The 19,518-nt window shown below is 33.7% G+C and overlaps 1 long non-coding RNA gene across 1 annotated transcript in view; it reads left to right on the top strand.

Moving 5' to 3' along the window:
- The window catches only part of LOC138237728 (uncharacterized), a 57,298-nt gene extending 38,420 nt beyond the window's left edge, over positions 1-18,878 (top strand). The window contains exons 2-4 of the long non-coding RNA XR_011189089.1: positions 14,436-14,560; positions 16,766-16,896; positions 18,610-18,878. This is a non-coding gene — a long non-coding RNA (uncharacterized lncRNA). The remainder of the gene's footprint in view (positions 1-14,435; positions 14,561-16,765; positions 16,897-18,609) is intronic.
- The last annotated feature ends 640 nt before the right edge of the window (positions 18,879-19,518 follow it).

The following is a 19,518-nucleotide window of genomic DNA, read 5'->3' as shown; positions in this document are numbered from 1 at the left end:
TGATGACAGTAAACAAATGGCCAATACAACCAAGGAGTTCATCAAAAACAGAAAAGTAGAAAATCTTAGAATGTCCTGACCAGGTGTAAATCTAATTGAGTATGCATTTTATATGCTGAATAAAATATTGAAGTCCAAACAATGCAAGCATAGGCAAGAAATCAAAGTGAAAGCTTAGATGATTACAAAAAGAGTAAGACCCAGCTCAGGAGGTCACCGATGTCATGCAATTATTGTTTCAAAGAGATATGCATCTAAATCCTGATTTGTAAGCTCTGAAATTTACTTCCAGTGAATGTTTCCCAATAATGTACAGTATGGTAACATGAAAAAACTGGTTTGAAAACAATGTGTTGTTATTCTAATATGATCAAATTACATATGGAACTAGCAAAAATGAAACAATTTATTTTGTTTATCATTCCTGATAATCTCACGAGGACAATTGACATTTTTAATTTTGCTGCCCCAATTCTTTTGGCAGGTACTGTATAACTTCTGATGTAATTATCCCTTAGCTCATGAGTAAATTTCCTTTCTAACTATATTGATGAGACTTAATGATAATAAACATTTTGCATTCAGATTTTAACCAGATGAAACTGTAAATATGATAATGATAGGCAAAAAACTGTTGCTTGTCCTAACATTGATGAACACTTAAATAATTAAGTAAACTGTAGAATTAAATTTTTGATGGGTTTTAGATATTGCATTGTTATTTTTGTACAAATTGCAAGGATAATGATCACATGAGCAAAAACATGTATTTTTGAATCTGTTAATACAGTTGTACATTCTGGGGTTATTTATCACTCAGCTCCCTTGCCAATCAATCTCAGGCCACTGAAGTGGCCTGTTCCAATAAAGAGGACAGTCAGTGAATTATTCATGCAGGGAGATCAGGCCCTAATGGTTACGGTCACTTCTTTCATTAACAGTGCAATGTAATGGCAGACTATTGCTCTGGTGCCTAAGCTGTTTATTCATGGGGGGTGGTGAGGTCTATTTGACAAACAGCTTATCATTTTACAAGCACTTAAATACAGCAAGGCCTGTTATTTAGTTCAGAGCAATCAAAGCTTGATCTACAGTGGATTGAAGTCTAGGGTTAGCCTGATGCAAGAGAAAAAAATGCTTCTCCACTGATAGAAACATGTTCTGAATTTTGGTACTGCAATATCTGATGTATGCATTCAAATACCTAAAAAGGTTCAGGGTTAAGCCCACTTGTGATACGGCATATAATCAACCCAGAAAACAAACCACTGAGAAATAATCTTCAGTTCAAGGCTTCTATATTCTAAATCAATAAATAGAATATATTAAGATAACACCCTACATGTAAAGTACATGGTCTCATACAAAACATTTCTTATACATTTATTAGATATAAAATTCTCATTTGAAAAACTAATTCTATATATTTATCATATATATTTTTCTCATTGGATTTATTCCATCTTATTTAAACCAAGAAATAGTTCTGACACTGGTATAATTTAACAGCTCTATTTAACAGTACAGGCATAATGTTTATTCCCATCTAGGAAATCCAGACCACTTTTAGCTCTGCTTAAGAAAACAAATCAAGTAGCACACATAAGAAGTATTGCAGTCTGTTATTTGTAGTATGACAAGCAATTTCCTTTTTCTATTTTGTCATGTGGAGCGTTTTACACTGAGATGGGTTGAGCAGCTGGTGATGTCCCTTTGTATAAATGTGATTACTGCCTCTATAAATCATATTTACATTTAAAAAAATAGCACTGTGAGGTAAACAATGATGTGTGTGCATTTGCAGCTCAGCCAGTGTCAATACAAATCAAAGGGCCTTTATGAAGATATCAATATTTTTAGATCACACTGCAGAGTATATTTTAAGGGTCATGCCCCCTCAGGAGATGGCTAATCCAATTTTTCTCTTTAATTTCAAGTTGATTTGTGTTGTGGGCAGTTAAATGAACATTATTGCATTTACACTAAAGCGTGAAACTAATGAGGCAATTTGCTTAATATATAAAATGCTACAACTACAAGAAAACCTTACATTTAGCTAAATAATTATTTGCACTTTGGTTCTTTTGAATGGTGATTTGATAAATGGAAGAAACTAAATAATTTTCATTTACATCTAGAAGGACCATAATAAGTTACAATTCTGAGTTCTACACAAATTAAGTACAGTGGTGTTGCACTGCCTTCTTAGATGTTGCCCAATTACCGTAGACTTACATTGCCTGTCCTTATCTCCAACAATATTTTCTTTCTTGTACTAAATCCGTTTTCTAACTGTTTCTTCCAACTGAGGGTCACAGGGTGCCAGAAGCTATCCCAGCAACCAAAGGGTGCAAGGCAGAGTACGTCTTGGACGGGATTCCAGTCCATCGCAGATAAGACACACAACAAAACACAGACAGACCTAGGGCCAATTTTCCCAGAAGCCAATCAACCTGCCAGTAGGGTTTTGGACTGTGGGAGGAAACTGGCACACCCATAGGTATCCCACTTGAAAACAGGGAGAACATACAAACTCCAAACAGAGAAAATCCCAGGTCCAGAATTGAACCCAGGATCCTAGTGCTATGAGGGAGAAATGCTAACCACTGCACCACAATGCCACCCTGAAATACCTAACCTTCTTCCCGAATGTAATTGTCATGTCATGTAAGTTGCCAAACTGCTTCATACCATACAGTGTCCTGGGAAGCCGGTGCCTACCCGGCCAGCAACGAGCACAAGGCCGGGTACACCCTGGACGGGCCGCCAGTCCATTGCAGGGCAATAGCAAGCCAATCATACATGGGGACAATTTGGAGGCCACGGTGAAGGCCGAGGGGGGAAATTTGGCCCAGACAATAGGATTAACTATTATCCAGAAATGCCCAGGGATCTTTAATGCCAACTGAGAGTCAGGACCTCCGTTAAATGTCTCATCCGAAAGACGCGAATGTTATTATATCATTCTTTCTCATCATCTTTCTTTGCTCTCTTCAAGAAATGGTTTATATTCTAAGAGAAAATAATCTGTACGTGTGTTTTTGTCTTATTAGGGGTCAATCTTGCCTGTATGTTTTTGGCTACTGTGAAGAGGTTGTGTGTGGGGGAGGGGTTCTGACGGCTAGGATTGCTTGCTAATGAAAGCTAAAATGACATTATATATATATATTGTATCTACAAAAATGTGGTGCACGTATAATTAATATGCTTTGTATATGAGTTTTTTATTGTGAATGTATTTTACATTTTGAATCAATATTAACAGAATATCAAGAGTAATATAATGTAACAAAATACCTTTTAGAAATGCAATGAGATATATTTAGTTACACATCATAAAAATTACAGAATTCTGTAAATGACAATGCAAGATTTTTGTCAAAAAGAGTTTCCCCTTCTGGAAATATTCCCTTCAATTGAACCTTAATGTACTGCTAATTCCAAGTTAATGAATATATAGTAACTTAACATGTTCTTTCTTCTTTTTAAATTAAATGTATATTGTCTCAGTTGTCCTGTTTTGGGTGAATACAGGGTTTTAATATTCATTTATTACAAATACTGAATTAAAGCATTAGTTTTAATAAAAATAATATTGTTTATTTTGCTATGTCTGCAGACATTGACTCTTCCGAGTATTTTTGCATTTTCACTGTAATTTTGATATTAATAAAGCATAAACAGTTTTGAACATGAAAAATGCACCGTAATCAAGAGTATTATTACTGTTAAAAAGTGAGGCCAGGTTTAAGAACACACTATGGATAATTTGTATATAATAGAAAATTTAGGCAAGTAAAAATTAAATGTGCAAAAAAGGAGAATTCGCAGACAGTGTTATCTCTTATTATTAACAACTATTATTTTCTTTGCACACCGCCAAGGTACCTTAGCTGTCCTCCTATTTTGTATTATGAATAACTTCAACTTCACCCAATTAAAACATAACTAACAAGAATGTCTTTGTCAACCCACAAGTACAAATCTCTGTGGAATTAATGTTCCCAAATCCCCCTTTATTCTACATGCATATGGGCATACTTCTCATAGATAATCCATCTTTTTTTTTCAGTTTGCAATGTCGCAGTGAGAAAAACTGCTCTTTAATTTATTTTTAAGGTCAGCATTTATAACATGTAATTCAGTAAGTCAACTCAAAATTTTGTGTTGCCCACACAGCTAATGAAAGGTCATGGGACTGCATTAATGTTTGATTAACTCATCATGCTTGAGTGACTCAGTGAGCTACTATGAAGTGTGCATGTGGTCAGTACCTCTCTGGTGTAAAACTACATTAAGAAGCAATGCCTTAATGAGACATTTACAAGGGTGGTTTATATTTTGGCAATAAAAAGGACCTCCATTCACTGTGTTCTTTCGTTACTGAGGAGAGTTCTTAAGCGGATTAATTTAAAAAAGAATGTGCTTATCAGCTGAGTCTCACAATTGTTATTGCAAAGTTCTTAATAGATTGCTGCTGAATTTGGGATTACTGTGGTGTGATTCTTTTTGCTAAGATTAAACAACAGAAAGCATTTTATTTTCTCAGTTGATCTATTATGAAAAGCACTATTGAGTTCAGAAATAGAAATTCATAGATAATTTGAGCTCGTACTGATCTTTTCTGTTTCTTATTTCAAACAAACTCCAGTATTTTAACTATCCTAGAAATAATATTGGTGGGGTTAAGTCCCTGGAGTAGTATGATTAAAAGCTAATGGTGTCTGGGGTTTAAACAGGAACCATGTGACCATTATAATGTTCATACTAACAATCTGTGGGTCTAAACTGTGTAAAAAAAAAAAAACATCATTCCTGTCTGCTTACACATGATGTGTACATAGTGTAATCACTATTCTGAAAGCCTTGGAATGTTTTTTTTCAGTAACCAATAAGTATCTTTATTATAGTAAATAGCAGGCATCTGTTTTTTTATTACTTGAGTGTTTGATGTTAAATGCCCAATTACTACTGTCTTTTAAAAAGTCACGATAATAAAATTCTATTCTTACTTCCTTTTATTATATACACAATGATCACTTTCTTTTTATTTAAATAAAATTCAGTGGTCGTTCCTTAACTCCTCTAAATATATAGAGCACTCACGTCTGCAATCACGGGAAGCATTATGTCCTTATAGATTCATTTCACTAAAGACTAACACTGTATTTTTATTTACATTCTTTTATGTTATTAGACTTACAGTACCTCTTCTTCAGGAAAACAAAAATCGTATTTTACCTTCACATTATTCCAAATGTTAAACACTAAATAATAATATGCTCTCAGACTAAAGTTTTAGATCTTCAACTTTAAAACTGACTTTTCATTTTTTTTTTTTAATTTGCAGGATTCATTTGCTAGGAACTGTCCAGCCATTTCATTTTCTTTTCTAAATGGAAACATCTCCTGTATGATTCAGTGAGGTGCAGTGTGGTTAAGGGCTTAGAGACAAGTAAATTGTCTGTGCTCAGATTCCAACAGACCTTAAATTAAAGCCAATCCATGCTATGTCAGGTTGTGCCCTTCAAGTTAATTGTTTTTTTTTCTGTTAAAACACAAGAAACATCTCTGTCTTTAATTCCTGTTATCTTGAGTAGTTTATTTCCAGGTTTTAGTTATTTTTTTCTCTCCATTTTAGAGCACAGTCATTCAAAATGAACACAATAATCTTCTTATTTTTTAAGTAAAAAAATATACTTGCCCTAAAATGACCCAAATTAGCATGCACATCTGAAAATAAACAGGGTTAGAGAAATCCTGCTTAAAATTCCAGTCTGGTACAGACCCTGAATAAATTGCGAAGGGTGAACAGTTCTCTCTGGAATTGAAAGGTTGGTAGCTACTGGACAGTTCTTTGTTTGGTAATAAAAAGGATTCTTAGTGATGTCAGACACAAATGTTACAACATATAATTTTACATTGAACATCTGCGTCAGGGATTCCAATAGAGCACATAAATTCATCAGGAAAGCCTATTAATGCTTGATGAAGATATTTTTACCTTATAAAGAAATATTATATTGCTAATAGATTAAATATAGAGGTTAGATTCCAGAAAATTTACTTTTTAGCTTTTATCCTTGTTAACATTTTTCCCATTCAAGACTGTGTGACTGTATTTCCATCTATGCTGAATGTTAATAACAGAAATAACATTTCTAACGTCACTCTGCTGCTCTCTGGGATTGCTCCTTTTAGGAATTCAGGAGGCTTATCTCACAAGCTCCTCTCTTAAATGTCCACTAGACCGGCTCCAGCATTTTAATACCAACTGTATTGTGCTTCGCTGCAAGAACTAATCCTTTGATCAGGAGAGTGTTAACCATATCAAATGTAGAGTTTCAATTCATGTGGACAGACTGTCTAAATGATTACTGTGGTTTGTGACTCTCTGCCTTGGATGGATTTTTGACAAACTGAACTTGCTTTGTAAGCTTAACTAAAATGTGTTGGTGGTGTGTCTGTCTTTTGCTTATCACCAGTGTTTCTATTAAAAACAAAATAAAGTTTACACATACTTCCAATATATCCATATTTACAATTATTTTTAAAATAACATGTTGGACTTTTAACATTACGTCTAGGTTTAGTAAATTAATATTTTTAATGTTGATTTCAGTCAGTGTGAATATTTTCATGTTCTCTAAAACCTTGTGATAGTGAATGCAAGAAGTTAATGTAATCTGTCTTGTAATGGGTTTCCAGGGTATACTATCTCAAGTGATAATGTATCTCTGTGGCATAAAAGCGAACAAACACATATGGTCTTAATAGGGTTTCTTTGTTAATTTTAATTTACCACGATTTTACTTTTCATTGATTTTACTGTCATATTTGTCTACCAAATAATATTACTTTGGGAATTATCATATATTCTATTCAAGTAAAAACATAATGAAATAAGAACATTTTGCCAAACATCTGGAACAGCTGAGCAGGGAAAGTGCAGTAAAAATGTAAAAATATGTTCAAAAGCAATACTCCAGTTTCAAGTTCCCTTTTAACATTGTGTTTTCATTGGTGGCCCAATTTGGTGTGTTTGCCTCAACATATGGAGTCGTTCTGAGTAAGAACGCTGTTCAAAGGATGGTGAATAAATAACCAGCACCCCCTGAGGAAGAATATGGCTTGAGAGATAGAAAAGGGCTGGAGAAAGAAATGCAACTGAAAGGCAGGAATCATTCATGAGACCGGAGATTTCCACTGGTTGTACAAAGTGTGAAGTTGCAGTTCCTGTTTTTTTATTACGCCCATGCTTTATTATAATAACCCTGTTCCTTTGAGAGCTGGAATCTAAGGATTTGTTTTTCTTGCAGGTACAGTCAGTTGAAGCAAACAAGCTGAAACTCTATTTTCCGAACCGTGCTACTTGGCTCATGCCCACTTTTGTATTGCCATCAAGTCACTGTTCTTTTAAAACTAAAACATAAATCTCACTTAAGCAATAGTCATCACTGCTAGTTTTGCTATCAATTTACTAGTGAGAACAGCAAAATAAGCATTTTTCCCCTGTGTACCACTGTGTATAGAAAAGCATTGCCCTCTTAATAACCTCATTGCGGCGGGATTATAATAGATTGGTTCTGAATAGTTGTTAAGAAGTGTACTTTATTGTTTGCATTAACACATATTTGTGCTTATAGAGTATATCTTAAGCCTTTCTTTCATTACCCTTTGTGGCCAATCCCTATAATTCACTTAGAGAGCTCATGTAATAACTAGTTATAATCATGGAATTAAGAGTAAATTATGATTTGATGGAAATCCATTAAGAAAAAAAACTGCGAGCAAGATATAAAACAGTTTATTGAATAAAATTAAATTCTGAGCTAAGGATTTTTCCAAGAAACATTATTAAATTCAGTCTTCATTCATATGTTTTGATTTTTAAGTACTAAACAATCCTTTGTTGCTCTAGCAACACAATCCAAAGTATATCAAATTAATAGGATTAACAAGGCACTTTTCTTGACTTGCATTTCCCCTTCTTACTTGTTTTCGGTTTACAAGCCATATTGAGGGTGATAAAGAAAGGGCCAATAAAGAAAGCACCGGCGTGCTATAGTTTTTGTATCCTAGTTCCCGAAGTGTAGCTCAGATGCGTGCTGCATCAGATTTGAATTAGCTAATTTTTCCATTATTTTTATCATGGAATTACTATTTGATTTTTCTTTATTTTTACGTCACTCACCGCATATAGAGGAATTTGCAGAAAATATTTCACATACGGCATATGTCTACGGTATATCTCTTTTTGTATAGATGAAAAGTAGAGTATTTTAAATTATTCCTCTCCCACACATACACTGTATACTGTACCTTTCACTTTTTTGGGTTTGATTTGTGTCCATGTTTATTCACAGTATGTCTTAACATCCTGGGTAATTAGAACTGATTATAAGGCTATTAATCAATGAATACAGTACACATTTGTAGTGTTTGACTTTAGCAGCACCAATGAAAGTACCTAAAATAATCCAAAGTAGAGGACTTAAATAGTTTAAAGCCTGAAATGTTTTCAAGGCCTTAGATAAGACCATCAGTCATTACAATAAACATCTTCGGAGCTGGACCAGATCTATGAAAAGGCAGTAGCAGGCAGTCTGACACAAGAAGACATAAGCTAAACCTTCAAGAACAGCATGAACCTTCTTAAGTTACGAATGGTAGAATTCTGACAGTTATTTACAAAGGAAGAAGTGGTATTCAGTGAATACTATAAATACATACTGAATGACTTGGAATTAAAATTATACATAATGCCTGCTCATCTTATTGTAATTATTTTCACACTGTTTTATGTAACACAAGTCTAAAAAAAAATCATAGTAGAGGATTTGAGTGTGACATGTCTTATTTTTTTCCTCCATTTTGTATAATGTATTTATAAAATTAAATACCTAATATTTTTCAATTGTGAATTTGTATATTGATGAAATCCCTCTGTGCAAGCTGAAAAAGGTTATTCAGTGCAATCATTCTCTCGTAGTTTTAATTGAATGTTTTTTTTGGGAAAAAAATCTTTCTTTGTTATTATTTGCTTATCCTAAAATATATTTGAAAGGGCTTATGGTTACACTTTGGGAAGGTTTTTAGCATCTTACTCTCAGTTTCCCTGCATAATCTTCTGTAAGAAAAATAAGGAGAGAGTTGTTAGGGAGGTTCTCCAATTAAAATAAATGAGACACACTGAATTTGCCTCCCTTTAGGACACAGCGGGGCTTCCACTCCATTCTGTTCTGTCAGGGCTGAACTGGAAACAAAAGCATGCAAATTCAACACATCCACTTACGCAATAATAATGGCTGGGTTAAGAGTGTGAAGAGTTTTTTTGCACCCTTCTGAGCCTTATGTAAATCCTTTTCTCCCTTAAAAGGATAGTGCAGCAATAGTACTAAAACCTGAAATTTCCTTGGAACAACATTTATTTAGGTTCACAAAGTGTATTTCAGTGTATTTAATGCATCAATGGAACATTTCCTTTGGAACTTTAATGTTTTTTTTTCAAACAGTTCCAAAAATATAACTTTTGCATGGAATACCCATACAGTTCTACAATTGTTGAGAAATATATTTATAGATAATTTTTAGTTGTCTATAAAATGGCATTTATAAGTGACAACTGATGAAAAACACAATTTAGGTAGATACAGTATATATTCTTAAAACTTAGTTCAAGTCTTTTTTCTCTGTGATATCTTGATAGAGTATATATAATATTTTTGACACCTGAAGAAGGCTCCATGGCCGAAACGTTCTGTTTTCTTTCTTCTTTTTTTCAGCATGGAATAAACCTATTACTTGTTCCTTTGCAGCCTTCGCATGCTGGCGCAGCTACCCACCTGAACTATAATATTTTTTACTCCTAGTTTATTTTGTATATATAATAAACAAGATCCCTTTGTCACAATGTGTCTGATTAGAGACATGAAGCTTACTTTAATCTTTTATTTAAATGTTTGTAATCAAGCACACTTTAGAAACAGATGCCACATTAGTGAAATGAAGTTGAAATTTAATTTAACAGTCATGCAGATTTTCAATCTAATTTTTATCTCTTTATATTAAAGTTGATCGGTTGGCAAATGATGTAAACACATTTGAGGCATCACTATTTTCAACAAATGATCAAAGCAAATTTCAAAGCCAAGTTTAACAATTCACTGAAGGACAGCAAACATCTTTGATCCTAAATTATTTTTCTGTATTATTGTGAGAAAAATAAATCAGACTATTGAGCAAAGTACTTTTTTCATATTTTATTTAACACTTTTAAGTTGCCTATGTCAAAGATTAATCTGTTTTACAATTACCTTCACAGTTTACCTACCAAATCTATAAATCTATATTTCATGTGTGTTTAAATAAGAAGTAGGAATGTGATTTTCAGGATAAATATAATTCGTAGTGCTATTGTGATTCCTAATCTTCTAAGGTGGCATTTACAAGACTAAGGTCATTAGTATAAAATGGAATTCTTGTGATCAATACTCCCATGTTGAAACAGGGTGCATAAAATACAAAATGTTTATTATTTCAATCGATCTTTTAAAAACATATTCAATGGTTTTATCTGGGATTTTAAAATAACAAATTGATCTCAGGAGATGAAAAAGGAGCTTAAATTCACCTTTGAAGTGACTTTAAACAGACAGATATTTTGTCCATGGTCAGGATCCCAGAAAGCTGAAACAAAGGCAAGAAAACTGCAGGGCTGGGTTGGTATTTGTTCATGGCTGTGGGAATGTAACAGAAAGTCATAGAAGTAGCAGGTTCTCTCTATTACATCTACATTCATTCAATGAAAAACCAATTCCATGCCCTTTGTCCTTTACAAAACCCAAGTTCTAACCGCATTAAGAGGTGTAGCACCACTTTTTGTCCCACAGTCCGTTTCCAATTTCTCTTAGTAAGTTTTAAAGCCCCAGCAAATCTGGCTGAACCTGCTTATGATGCAATACAGTTGGGCAAAACTAATTATAGCTGAGTGTCTACAGGAAGGATCCTCCAAAAGTTTCAAATAAATTTTACATAATTATTTTTTAAAACTCTTATGCAGAACAAAAACTAAAGTGAATAGGATCAACTTACATGCCACTAAAAAATATTTATGAAAAAACAACAGATAAAATACATTTTTAATGTTAACAACATTTTTTTATATCCAGCTAATGTGCTGAGTTAAGCTTAATTTAACCATGTTTTAAACTAAAGTTAAGGTCTTAATGTAATATTGTTCACTATGTTACATTGATTTAGAATGGATTTCATAACACCATATTTTTGCTATTAAGCACACATTTATTTCTGTACATGCTGTCACATGTTTTACATTAGAAAATGGCATTCACACCATATACAGTATATTTCCTAGTATGGCTCCAACATTTCAAATGGATTGCATCAGATTTTGTGGAGAGATATGTTAAAGGTTTGCACAGTGGATGTCAGGATGTCTTTTGTTGTACATATTGGCAAATATTTTTATTCCAATCAATCTAATGAAGATAAAAACTGGTTACAAAAAGGTGTTGAGATGTGCATTTGTTCAGTATTCCTACAATTAAATTAAATATTTTAGGAAATTAAAAAATGTAGTTCTGTTTTGAAAGGTAATGTAAGTATTTTTATTTTTACATGCATTTTTGAACATCACAGTTTCAGATTCTGATATTTCGTACAACAGTACTTTATTAACAGTACAGGTGTTAATGAATAAGTTTCATTTGAACCATTTCATTCTGGTTTAAAGCAAGAACAGAACAGTTCAGCAGCATCTGCAAAACCCCTCCCCCATCCCAGTCAGAGGTACCCGCTCCAAGTTTCCCCAGGAAACACTAAACCACTACAATAGAGGCACTGTGTAGGCCAGGATTCAACTGCCTCAGTCACAGCACTCCAGATTCACCACCAGCATGTCAGATCCAAACAACAGACATCAAGATAGAAAAGCAGTGGCATGGTGGCACAGTGGTTCAATTCTGAACCTGAGGAGCTGTCTACTTGGAGTTTGTATACTCTCCCCATGTTGCCTGGGTTTTCCCCAGGTGCTCAGGTTTCCTCCTGCAACCCAATGACAAACTGATTGGCCCTGGTGAGAGTGTGTCCAATTCTGTCTTTTTGTCTATCTGCCCTGTGATGGACTGGCCTCCTATCCTGGGAGTACTCTGCCCTGCGCTTGTTGCTTGCCGGGATAGACTCTGGCTCCCCCGCAACCCTTTATTGGTTAAAGCAGATAGAGAATGGATGATTGAATGGCAGATAAAAGCAAAACCAGAGATGTTAGGGAAAGTAACACAGAGGTTCCCATCACAGTGTCAACACTTTTCAGGGGAAACGGTATGAGTGTGAAGTTAAGAATTTGGCCCAAATAATGCTAAATGCTGAAAATGTAATGCTAATGCATGCATCAAGAAGAAAAAATGCTTCTTAAGACATAAAAAATGTAAGACAGACCTCTGTGGCTCCGTAGGGCAATATTATATTTCTAGCAGATAAGCAGTCAACTTCTCCTTTGAACAACTCCTTGGAAAATGAAGACATCAAAAGGCTTTCTTAATTTATTTTAGAAATGACATAGATTTTGCTCAATGAAATCATTCTCATACTCTGATTAGCTGATGACAAAATGTAAGTTTTGCTAAACACAGCAGCGTCTTGTGTTTGATTGTGATGAATTAAATATAATTATATGATTTTTAAAATAAATGCATTTTAATGATGCATGTGTGTTCTAGGTTTCCAGGGAATTCTTGAGGGTGATATTTGTGAAGATGATGTTGTTTTGAAACACTATTTTAAGCATTAAATATGTCTTGTGGAGTTAATATTTCAATTACATTTTTTTTCTGCCTGAACCTACTTAGATCAAACTTTATTAGTTTTTATATCAACATAATATGTTTTTCCAGATCTCCAGTACCTACCCCACAACATACATTAAGGCCCTTATTTAATTTAACTTTACCTTTGCAGTTTAGTTTAATTAACATTGTAAATGCTTTCTTTTTACATTTCTAGCAATCTAATCATTAAAACACATTTATAAATTAATTTAGTTTCTCTCAATATCACTTGCTTTTTTAATTTTAATTTCTTTTAGCCAGTTTTAAGTCCTGTGTGATTAAGATTATCTGCTGCTGACTGAATAACAGTAAAGTGACTCAGTCCAAGATAAATCAACTCCTTGCATTCTGAAACTAATGTCTGTTTTAGAGGACTTAATGATGTGCACTTTTGGTTTATTGACTGACTCTAGCACCAAGACTTAACTTCAAGAATCTCGACAAGACAAGACAAGATACTGACCTATTGTATATATGTATGCTAACAATTGTCATTATAGGGGTTTAGAAGTAGATCAATCATATCAGGGCTATCAGTAAACTGTAAAGAATATTATATAAGGTAAGCCATTTCTGTGCCATTTTAGGGACAAACACCAGTGTTCCATAGTGTTTTCAGCTGTTAAAGATAGAACAGAGAAAGAACATTCTAAAACAGGTATAATATTATATATAAGAAAAAACATGTACATATTATTTCTAAACAATTTAACCATGTATTAAATTCATATACAATCAAATACTTTGATTATGATTGTGGTTTCAAAGTAATTCTACACTAATCTCTTAGTTATACTCCTGAGAGGATATTTTTGGAAATTATTACCTTATGAACCATTGATTTGACTATTTGGATATTTTCCCTTAGCAGTAACAACCCAAATAAAAACTAATAGCCTGAAACAACTAGGACGAATGTTGTTTTTAGCTGCTTTGTTTACTTCAGTTGTATCTGAAAATAACAGACATGATGCAGGTGATCTGTCTCTTCCACATGAAGGCTGTAAACAAATATCTGTCAATTGAAAGGAGAATAATTAAAAGAGAATATTTTCTTTGCTAAGAACCCTGAAACAGTCTTACATATCAGTTTCACTTAAAGCTCAATCTACCACTAATTATATTTTAATCAGAATATTATTTACATGTACTGACAACTCTCTATAGTTTCCAAACAGTAACTTTGAAGAAAAAATCATTTGTATTACAGTATTTAGGGTACAATGAATTTCCAACCCTATTTCCAACAAAAAAGATCAATGCTACAATGATAATTTCCTTTGAGCCTTACATATAGTGATTGGTAGAAGACAATGACCTCTTCTGTTCTGAGATGTCACTTTAAAAAGGCTGATGGAAGAGACCAGGTTTAACCTTTGTTACTGTCCCACAAAAATAGATTACCCATTCTTTTCCTAATTAGGTCACCTGGAGGGATGTCTTTTATTGTGTAAAATTGGTTTTGTTTTAAACCATTTAACAGACTTATTTATCACCATGGAAGGCTCAGACTCCCTCCCTCTATGTCTTGAACTTAATTTTCCATTCTTCGGGTGTTCAGCTTTCTTTTCTCCTGAATTTTGCTAGATGAAAACTGAAGGTGAGAGAGAGACATCCACAAAGAACTGAATAACTACCTGGCTTAAAGAGGTTTTCAAAAGAACTCAGTAATGCCCCTCTTGACTTCAGAGAATAAAGTGATGGAGGTGAATGTGAGTATTGCAGAAAGGTTACATTCACTGTTGAAAAAAATAGTTTACTTGTTACAGGGAAATGTAGCTTTCTATGTAAAAATATTATGTAAGGGTTCTTGATATATTTTTTTATATTTTAAGTCAGATAAGAGATTAGTTAATATGTAATTCAAGAATATATAATTCAGTTTTTCAGAACAGTTGGAAGTCAAATGCTAAAGTCTTGATGGTAAAAATTTAATTACATTAGGCATTCACAGATACCTTAATGTTAAGTGTTGCACTGCACTAAAACTGTGTACTGCCTATTCGTAGTATAATTTATACTTTACCTCAGGGCTTCACATGTTCTTAACTACATATTGCTTAACTACTGTATCACTTTCATTTATCATACTTTCAGACAGTTATTTGTAAAGATTTGAAAGAAAAAGTTTACATTTTATAAAACCTGATCTCTTGCTTTGTATTCCTTGATCATCAGTGTTGTATTTGCCTTTGATTCTGTTTTTATTTATAATAATCATAACTTTTAAGTTTTCTCATTGTTGTATAAAATGTTCCATTATTGTACTTTTTGTTTAATGTAATTTTAAAGCATCTACTGCTGTTCTAAAGTTTTCTCAACAGCTTGTTACACTATATTGAAGGAGATATACAGGTTTAATACATTTAGTGTTTGCATTTTTTTGACAGATGCCTTCCTTGATAGCATTATATAGTCAAACATCACACCCTTATGTTATTGTTAAATAAATCTAAGCCAATGTGTGATTCAGTCTTCTTATTAACTTTTCAAATACAATGGAACATTAATATCTTTGATGTATTATATCCAAATTGCAATGACTGTCTAAAAAAAATACAACCATTTCAAACAGACAGTTGTAAGTACTGCCCTAGATCAAGTGATTGGACACTCAAATAGTTTGGGTGGATCAGTATAACCTGCCATGAAAGAGTTTCTTTTGGTCTTTAAGTAAGTCTTACTTCAGAACTTTCCCTCACAGCTGTTTATTGGGATATTTTCCAGTATCAACAAGCTCAACACAAGGCAACGCATACCCTTGTGCTTTAATAGCTTTACTGTACTTCCAGAGTTAAAGGCTAAAAAGTGTATTTCTGGGAGACCTAGTTGCAAAGTGTTCTGCCAATGAAAATCTTTTGGCATGAATTTGAGTTTCAGCTGCAACATTATTGCTGTCAAGGATGGCGTTAGGAGTACCTGGTTGGACCCTATGCGGTGCTGAGACTCTAGGTAGTAGCTGGTGATTAATGTCCAAATCCCAAAGGCAATAGGCAAAAAGTCATAGTTGAGGTAGAAGAGCAAGGTCAGGTATCACAAGAGTCAGGTCGAGAGTATCCAAATCCAAAATGAGAGGCCAGAAGAAGTCGAAGCAGGAGGAAAAACAAGGTCGGGTATCCAGAAATCAGGTTGAAAGTAGTTTACGCCCACAAGAGAAAGCCAAGCGTTATTCTCAATAGTGAGCGGAAACTGAGTGGAGTGAGAGGGTATAAACAGGGAAGAGCATGAGGAGTGACAATTGATTCATTAGTGCCCGCGTGTTGGCGGTGAGAGGTGCTCGTAAGAATGCGATTCGTGACAATTGCTTGGCAACTATTGTCACTACTAAAACAGGAGTGGAACCAGTTTATTTTATGATTATTCTATGACCCTATTCCAGATGACCAAAGTAACATTCATTTCTGTATCTGTGTTAAACAAACCTGTCTGTCAACTTCAGACAACTAAAACGTATCGCTTATTTTGGAGATATACTATAATACTGCAAGATGATAGAGCTTTTGAGTGCCAAATAGTACCAATTACTGATTAAAAATGAAAAGAACGTGTTTATATTGTACTCATTGGACTAAACTCCTTCTATAGCTGGTTAGAAAAGAAACATACCACAGTAAACTTACGTAACAACAAGTAAACATGTTTGACACTTATGATGATAATGATTTCAGAATAGAATGTTCATTCCAAGAGGTTACAAAGTCCAAAACTGAAGATCACTCTTCTTACTCTTTTGTTTTTATTTTGCCTTTGTTCCATATCAAAGCCAGCAGCCATAACACCCTGCAACTCACAACTGAAAAAAGTAGGGGTGTAACCCTGGCCTCCTGGCCAAATTTCCCATTGGCCTTTACCAATCATGGCCTCCTCATAATTCCCATCTATAAATTGGCTTCATCACTATGTTCTCCTCCCCACAGCAAGTGTTTTGGCGCACTATGGCTGCCGTTGCATTATCCAGGTGGATGCTGTACATTGGTGGTGGTGGAGGGGAGTCCCCATTACCTGTAAAGTGCTTTGAGTGGAGTGTCCAGAAAAGTGCCATATAAATGTAAGCAATTCCTCTTCTTCTTCTTCTTCTTACACTGATTCACTCCAATGATAGTGACATGTTTAGCAATGTGGTTATTAGTATTGCATTGTGGGGAAACTAGAAACACTGTGTTATTATTTTGAATGCTTTGTATATGTTGAAAAAAGTATTCTTCTAGGTTCTCCAACGTATGACTGGTTGTATCATTTACAGCTAACCACAACCTCAGACATATTCTCTACAGGGCCTGATAAATTTTCAGGTGATACATGTTCTTTTATGAAAGTATTCTTTGAGCCTCTTGTCCCTTCTATATGAACTTAGAAGTAGTGGGGTTTTGAAAACAGATGCTGTAGATGGGTCTTGCTGGAGAATTTTGAAGTTCCTCTGCATATTTTTTGCACTGTTTTGTTGGTGGGGTTATAACCGGGTACTTGAGGCATTCTGTTTCAGACTGCTGTTTAAACCGTTGTTTCTATGGGTGGACCTATATCCACAAATAATTCTTGTAGAAAAGACATTTTGTAAAAAATATGCATAAAAACATCCTCACTTGTGTTTAGAAAATCATAATGAAGTCTGTGTATACATCAAAAGGTATTCTGAAAAGCTGATTATAAAGCATCTCAGTTTTTGAAAGCCTTTAGTGAAGAGTGGTATTCAAGAGAAGAGTGACTTGGTAAGTTTGGAGTTGATGTTGATGTTAATACTGGTGTTTGAAGCTATGATGCAAATGTTAAAGAATGCTATACTCTTTGATATTCTTTTTAAGAAGCACGTGCTCAACAAAAAAATCCCAAATAATACTTTTTTGGAGGCTTTTGAAAGGCATTTCTCCATGCAGTAGTCATGATGTTCCATGTACCAACTGCAAAACGTCAATCCCTGCAGAGAGATCAGAGGCCTGAATTAATCAGATACTATTCACCCAACATTTACATGAATGTATAACACAAGTTTGCCTTATTTTTATAAAAAATAAAAATAACTTTATATTGGTGAGATTAAAAGATAATTAATTGATTTGTAGAACCATTCAGATGAGCACCACTGCTTCTTGTTATATGTTACTTGAAAAGTGTTAACTGTTAAGTGTTAACAGCTGAAGACATCACTCTCTGGGGAGTTAATCAGTGTTAAAGAACAAATTCTTCTTGGCAACAAGAAGAATTAAAAAATGATATTCAGGCAGTAGGACTCAAACTTAACTTTCTATTCTGACGTTGTTTCATTGTTATGCAGTGAAAGTTTGAAACAACAACAAATTTACCACAATGTGATTGTATTTTTTAAAATAGCTTAAGAAGAACTATTGTCCAAAGTTACAATACAATGCATTTTTAACTTTGTGTAAAACATAAAAAAACATTGTATTACTTTAATCAATAGAAAAGAGATATACCAGTTAAAAACCAAATACATAATATTTTTTGTCCTTATTTATATTTACATAATATACCTGTAAATATTTTCAAGTGCTTAGCTTGTGTACCACATTTAAACACAACATTCACAAAAAAACAGAAAAAAGTAAAGAATTTGAGAAAATCTTGGCACTCCGGCAGTCTTGTGCTGCTAGGTGTGCTAGATCTGTGTTTCTCAGTCCTAGAGCTCATTACATTTTTCTAATTCCCTCTTTCTACAGTACTTGGTATCCCTGCTTCATAATTCATTGCCTGCTCATTACTCTTATCTATGTGATTAAATGTATGCAATCTCTGCTTATTCTAGCTGGGAAGAGCTAAATGTCAGAGAGCTGAGGAAGAAATGGAAGGTAAATGCTAATGCTTTGAGGTTACTTAACATTCAAATGTTATACACAGCATCAGTTATCAGGCTGTAATCTGACAGTTTGATGGCTCTTAGCAGTTTATGCAGAAATCTAGTTTTATTCCAGTATAACCTGTAAGAAGCAAGACAAAGACATTATAATACAACACAGTTATGAAGTGTAATGTTTCATTACTTTTTATTTTAATTTTAGTTGTAATAAAATGGCTTTCACATTCGCAAACATTTGCAAACATAAACAAAAAGACAATCAGTCCTTTCATTTGGATAACTTTTTTTTTTACTATACATATCACAAGATTATTTCTTTATTGGATATGGTTTCAGGTGATAACATATCCAATGAATACAAAGGGCAAATAACAGAAAACCAAAGAAAAGTTATTAATGTATGCAATTAATGCTAAAATGTTAATCAATTGTTTTACTATATTGAATATGGTTAATAAAATACTATACATATATCAGATTGAGAATTTAAACATTTTTATCAGACGTTTTCCTAATTTAAATTTAATATGACATTACTCAGAATATTATCTGAAAAATAGAGAATTCCCAGTCCATAATATGAAATAAAGGAAGTGAATGGTTCCAATTGCATATGTGTTACATTATGCAATTATGTAACACATATGCAATATGTCCTTAAAAAAGCTTGCTTCTTGCCTCCTGCTCATATCACAACATTTGGAAATGTGGATTAGTTTAGTAACACTCTGTATGCTTGAAGTGTGCTTTGAGTGCATGACATTTAGACATTGTTAATGCTCAAAGGACTCCTTTGTTTGAAAAACAAAAACCAAAAACATTTACTCAAGATGGCAGTAAAAAGTCTAAAAGATTTGC

Source organism: Lepisosteus oculatus, chromosome 3 (assembly GCF_040954835.1).
Source record: "Lepisosteus oculatus isolate fLepOcu1 chromosome 3, fLepOcu1.hap2, whole genome shotgun sequence".
NCBI lineage: Eukaryota > Metazoa > Chordata > Actinopteri > Semionotiformes > Lepisosteidae > Lepisosteus > Lepisosteus oculatus.
Note: the sequence above shows the minus strand (reverse complement) of the source record. Positions and strands in the feature narration are given on the sequence as shown.